Source organism: Pteropus alecto, unplaced genomic scaffold, assembly GCF_000325575.1.
Source record: "Pteropus alecto unplaced genomic scaffold, ASM32557v1 scaffold164, whole genome shotgun sequence".
NCBI classification, from domain to species: Eukaryota; Metazoa; Chordata; class Mammalia; order Chiroptera; family Pteropodidae; genus Pteropus; species Pteropus alecto.
In genome coordinates, this window is record NW_006439568.1 from 24,474,193 (window position 1) to 24,480,387 (window position 6,195).

A 6,195-nucleotide genomic window follows, 5' to 3' on the forward strand; every position below is an offset into this window, starting at 1 on the left:
GCTGTGGTACCGCAGGGCAGCGTGGCGCCGGGGGGGCACTGTGGGTAGGGGTGGGGGGCCCGCTCTCAGCCACCGCGGCTGCCATGTGCTGCTGCCCTCCAGAACCATGGCAGAGAGCGGCCTGAGCTATGCACTGGTCCAGGCCCAGGCCACATCTTCACTATTCTTGCTGAATGCCATCCACTCTTACATTTTTAGTCCTTGATCATATATTCCTTTATGCTGCTTGATCTCCATTCATTCAACAAATGATTCTTGAGAATCTACCATATGTCTGGTACTATTCCGACACTAAGGATACAGCAGTGAACACAGTTGTCTTTCATGGAGTTTACATTCCAGTTGGGGCTCTTCTTCTAGTGTTCACATCTAGATATTAAGTTCCTTTACAGTGGTAACTGTGCTTGTATTTTTGCTATGTCCATGAAGGCACAGTTTAATTTCACTGCTGTACAGCTTATTGTTAAATTAATAGTGTTTGTCCTGGCAGTGTAAGTATATAGCTAGTTAATGTCAGGGGACTAGGCAAGTAAACTTACTTGATATACCAGCTTACTGTTTTCTAATCCTGAGAATCTACATTACTGTTGAGTGAGATACTTTAGGAATTCTCAAGGAGGGAACTAGCGAAGGAATTGTAAGGAGTAACTACCTGGAGATTGGCTTCCTGTGTATGCTAAAGCAAGATCCATTTCTCAGAGATATGCCCAGAAAGCCCCACCATACTTTGGGAACATTTTAAGGGGTTTTGAATTACTGTGCTCATTAATATGTTTTTACCTCCTTTGATGTTTTCCTTGAGGACGACTAAAGCTGATCTTATAACATTTAAAGAGTGGTAAGAATTTAGCACTCGGAGAAACCACTTGCTCAGAAAAACATATTTTATAACTTTTTACTACAACCAAAATGAAGAAGGGTGGAGTCGAACCCACCAAAACAAAACACCTTTCCCTCTTAAGTTTGATAGGAAGTGATCAGAGGAGGAGTTTTAGGACTTTTCCCAGAAAATTCATCTTGTGAAATTTGGCATCTTGAATGTTCTAAAACTTGGTTAAAAAAATACTTGGTTGCTATGTTAAATTAAACTTATATTTAACAGGCCTAAGTCCGTATTCTCCATAAAATTTCTTTCTGAATTTTGTATACACACGTACACACCCTCATGTTTTTATAGAGTTTACTTTGCATGTTTCCCTTGAGAAATCATGGGATACCAAAGGCTGTTTCTCAGACCTGATTTGTATAAATCCCCCCTTCTCCTTATGGGAAGACATATGAAGGGGAACTTGGAACTATTGCCAATTCTTCTAGCTACCTAAGATCAAACGTCCTCTAGAGGCATGTGAGGCGACCCCTAGGACAGCCGGATCACTAAGATAGTATGAGAGCTTACTCTGTGCCAGGGAACACAGTGAATTTGTGTCATGCCTTAGGAGGCAATCTAGAGATTCTTAGTAATCGAGAGTTTAACACTTAGTAATGCTCTCTAGGCTTATCTCTGAAAAGTAATTCTAGAGACGTTTGTAGAAGGTTTCAGAAAACACTGTCCCTGGAGGAACAAGTGGGGCTTCTGTAGAGAGCTGCTGTGAAGAGCTGGTGCAGAGAGGGCAATGTGCCTTCTTTCTGGAGGAGTCTGAGAGGGAGAAAGCCTTTTAGAGTTGATGTTAGGACATGATACGGTAGGACTGGCCCCTCTAGATTGAGCATTTTGAGAGAAGAGACTCTCTTGTTTGTGATTAATTCTCCAAGACCTAGGACAGTGATTGGCTAATGGAAGGTCCCCAGTTTATGTTTTTGAACTGCACTAAATGCAAAGCAGCTGCAGAAAGGAAGATCAAGGAAAAAGTGGGTTGCGCAGCAGTGGGAAGACTATTATTTGTATATTCCCAGCTCTCTCCACCAACTTATTACAAGTCCCCATTGATATCTGAGAGATAGGTGAGAACCTTAAAACTTCCAAAATACTCAGAATAACTGACACAATGAAGAGAATAAAGGCTATGATAAAGATAATATTATGTGTTTACCAAATCATTTTATCCTTTTATTTTTCTCCTGGACACACAGGAAGGCTATATTTCATAACTTCCTTTCCCCTTGAGGGGGCTATGTAGCCTGTTATATAGCCAATGTGATTTAGGCAGACGACACATGTGCTACGTCCAGACCTGGCTCCAAAAATCTCTCCTATCATCTTTCATGTTCCCATTTCTCTCCCTCTTCTCTCCCCTTTCCTCTCTCTCTCTCTTTGTCTGGTTGACCAGATGCAGAGGTTTCAGTGAAAGACTTCAAGGGTCTGAGGCCTTCAGGCACAGGAAGGCCAGTAGAAGGAAGGAATCTAGTACCTGAATAACTGTGGTGTACAACATCCCTTCCTAAACACTGATCTTCACTGGACAGTGCCATGAGTGAGAACTAAATGTTTATTTGTTAAGCCACTGAGAGGGGGGTTTTCATTGCAGCTGCCATCATGACTTACCCTGACTAATACAGAGGCCATTGAATTATGTGTTAGTTATTGAGACCTGAACCCTCTGATTCCTGACAGAGACTAGGACTAGAAAATGGAGGTTACAATCATGTATATATTTGCATATGTATACTAAATCACAAATACAATTTATTAAGCATTTTCCATATGCAAGGCATCAAATAAATAGCAAGCCAAGCATTTTAAAATGATTCTTTGTGTACCCCTAAATTAAGAGAGTCTAAGTTGACATAGTAATCAAGTAATCACATCAGAATTGGCCACTACCTATGTCATGTTGCCTGTGATCATTAGCCATTTTCTCTAAGAAAATGTATCCAAAAATTACTCTCTACTAAAAAATAGGGAATAGACTCATTGAGTAAAACTACTTGCAGTCTCCTGAGAAATCTACTAAGTAGAAGAGCCAAGCTCACTAGGCTGCTTTCTGGGAAGGAGCAATGTACCTCTATAGTTTGGGAAAAGGGCACTGACAACTTTCTCAAGGCTAGAACCAACCTGTTCAAATATGAGGCCTCAGGTTAGCTCAATTCTCTCCTGGGATGTTAAGCTACCATTCAAAAAAAATTTTCAACTCTTCCAAGGAAGTAGGTACAAATAGAAGGCACCAACTAATGTAGGAATGGACTGAGTTCCAAGAGGCGAGTCCATGTCAGTTTAAAGTTTCCTGGGGTGTACTTCTATGATGCCTGTATGGCAGCAATCAGGGGATTCTGAGGTATGAGTAACTACACCCCTTTGTCCTCCTCCCTGTAGGGAGAAAGCCTCTGCCAAAGCCTCTTGCCTTTCTTTATTTTACATCTTTGCCGTAAAGCAGGTAATAAGAAATTGTTGTTCTATTCCTTACAACTACCCTTTAAATCCTATTCACTCTTCATTCTTTGGCCATCTTCACCTATTAGACTCAACTACTCAGGCATGTATCAGATGACATGCTCTCCCTCCCCGCAAGACTTCCTTGAGTTTTTCTCAGCCAGGTTTAAACTTTCTTTTCAATTTCTATAGCACTTGTAAGTTTTACCATTTATAATATTTTGCTTGGTTACTATGTTCATATCTTATTTCCCCTTTAGATGGTAAGCTTTAGGGAATGACTACATTTTATTCAAAGACCTAATGTAATCACAAAATAGATATATAATAAATATTTTGAATTGACATTCCAGGCTCTCTCTCTCAGAGTAATAGTGTGCAATAAGGTTAGTATCAGGACATGGAAAACATTTACCATCTTCTTGTCCTCTGGACTACTACTCCCTGTGTTCAAATCCTGACTCCACTACTTAATGGTATGACTTGGCTAGGGTACTTACTTCTCTCATCTTTGGTTTCCTCACCCGTTACATGAGATTTAAATATGATTATACATGTAAAACACTTAGAAAGTGCCTAACTTATAGTAAGAACTCAATAAATAATCACCACCAGCACCATCGGCACCACTATCACTATCACCACCACAATACAATTTCATTAGAAAACTGTTGATGATCTTTGTTGTTTTAAACAGTGATAACAAACCCGAATACCTTTTGGGTCCGGACAGGTAATATAAGTGATTAAATTAAATGGTTGAAGTAAGAACTAGGTGATGAGAAAAACAGATTATATGTATATGATAGTATGATTAATGCTATGTTATAGGTTTACTATGAGACTACAGAAGAAAGGTACCAAACAGCTCTAGATACTAAATGGAGGCATAATAACGAAACAGCAACAATAATGATTGCTAACATTTCCTGAGTGTTTTAAGATGCTATTCTATCAGTTGAGCCTTGAAAGATAAGTAGCCAGGAGGATTAGAAAGGAAGAAGCAAAAAGAGCAACATATAAAAGGAGGAACTGTGAAATAATTTGGTGTTTTTAAGGAACTTCTAATAGGGTGTTATGGCCAGAGTGAAAATCCACATGGAAAATTGGTTAAGAGACCAGGCTGGAGAGTTTGGTAAGTGTCAGGAGGGAATTTATATGCCATGTATAAGAGTTTGCCTAGAAAGCAATGGGAAGCCACATTTTAGGAAGATAACTAGAAACGATGTAGTAATGAGAAATTTCGAGTGCCTTCACCGCAGCAACAGCACAATGAATAGAAAAAAGGTAGAACTGGCATTTCATAGGGATCAATTGAATGAAGAAGGCTGAATAAAGAAGAGACATCTAAGTCAGTGTGAAACTTTCAGGTTTGAATAACCAGGATGATATTCTGCTATTCCTAGAGATGGGTTGAAGTGAGAGTGAGCTAAAAGTTCAGACACGTCGAGTTTAAGTACTTATAAGGTACGTAAGTGGTAATGCTGGCTACATGGATTTTAACACCTAGAGATTAGATTTGGGAATCTATAGAACTATCTTCTAGGAATAGTGAAATGAATAAGAAAAGAAGAGTCCAAGGATGATACCTTAGCACATACTAATACTTAAGAGACAAGTATAAATAGAGGAGCCTGAAAAGGAATGGGGAAGAGGGAGAAGCAAAACCAGGGAAGAGAGATGCACAGAAGCAGAGGAGGTAAAGAGTTTCCAGATGTGCGTGGTGGGCAGCTGTGCCAATGTTTCAGAAAAAAATCAAGTAATGACTAGAATAGGCCCATTCGATTTGGCCAAAAGGGAGCTATGAGCCTTCGGAGGGGTAGTCTTAGCGGACTACTCCAGGTAGAATTCAGACTGCAGTGAAAAGAAATGAATGGAAAGAGATACGTGTGCCTGGAAAAATGAACTAACGAACGAACGAACGAACGAATGAACGAACGAAAGAGCTGGAAGGTCATGGAGTTGTGTGAAGGTGTTTGTATTTTTTAAAAATGGAAAAGACTCGAGAATTTTATATTCTGAAGGTGAAACTTTAGTAAAGAGAGCAAACTGAAGCTATAGAACAGAAATAATTGCCAGTTTGAGGTGCTTGAGGGGTAGAAGTGTACAACACCCTAAACATAGCCCTGAATCAGTGTGAGTGTGTGTGTGTGTGTGTGTGTGGTTGTGTGTGTGTGTGTGTGTGTGTGTGTGTGTGTGTAAAGTGGGAACGGATGGATAATGGACTGCCCTTTGCTGAGCAAGGGAGGAAATGGAAAGTGGGAGAATAAGGTCAGCGGTGAGAGTTTGGGAGAGGAACTGACTGAAGACATGTAGCAGGAGCATGAGGCTTCATTGTGGACCCGGCTATGGTTGGGGGCCATGTATTTGCAGTGGCACCAGGTTAGTTTGGATGTGACTTTCTCAAGTAGCTCTTGGTTGTCCAGTATAGATAAGGTAAAGAAGGCAGATGAACAAATTAATCCAAGATATACAGACATCTGGGGAAAAGCCCATGCTCGTGAACCATTTAGTGATTTCCTCAGCCTGAGATTTCATTATGAGTCTGAATAATTTGCAAACCTTCGAATCATCTGAGATTTTCCCAAAACTCTATTGAATACTAATTCATCCAGACAGACAGTGTAACCTGCAAGGGAATTGGAGCCTTTAAGTTCAATAATTTTTTGACACTTGAGAAATGAATGGAGAATTATGTGTCCAATTCTTAATCCTTCGAAAGCCATGAAAAAAAGAGTGTTTTATAAGAATTATCACTGAAGAGTTTTGTTCTTCTTGGAATGCTCATTCTAAAAAAAAAAGAAGAAAGAAAGAAAAGACAAAGAAAAAAAGAAACAAGGAGGCTTTCACATAGCCCTAGCAGGAGAGGAACTTGCCAAGGGCTTTCC

At 40.0% G+C, this 6,195-nt stretch overlaps 1 protein-coding gene across 2 annotated transcripts in view; it reads right to left on the bottom strand.

The window, feature by feature from the left end:
* The window catches only part of CPQ (carboxypeptidase Q), a 344,157-nt gene that overhangs the window by 46,222 nt on the left and 291,740 nt on the right, over positions 1-6,195 (bottom strand). The gene's annotated exons all lie outside the window — the stretch shown is intronic.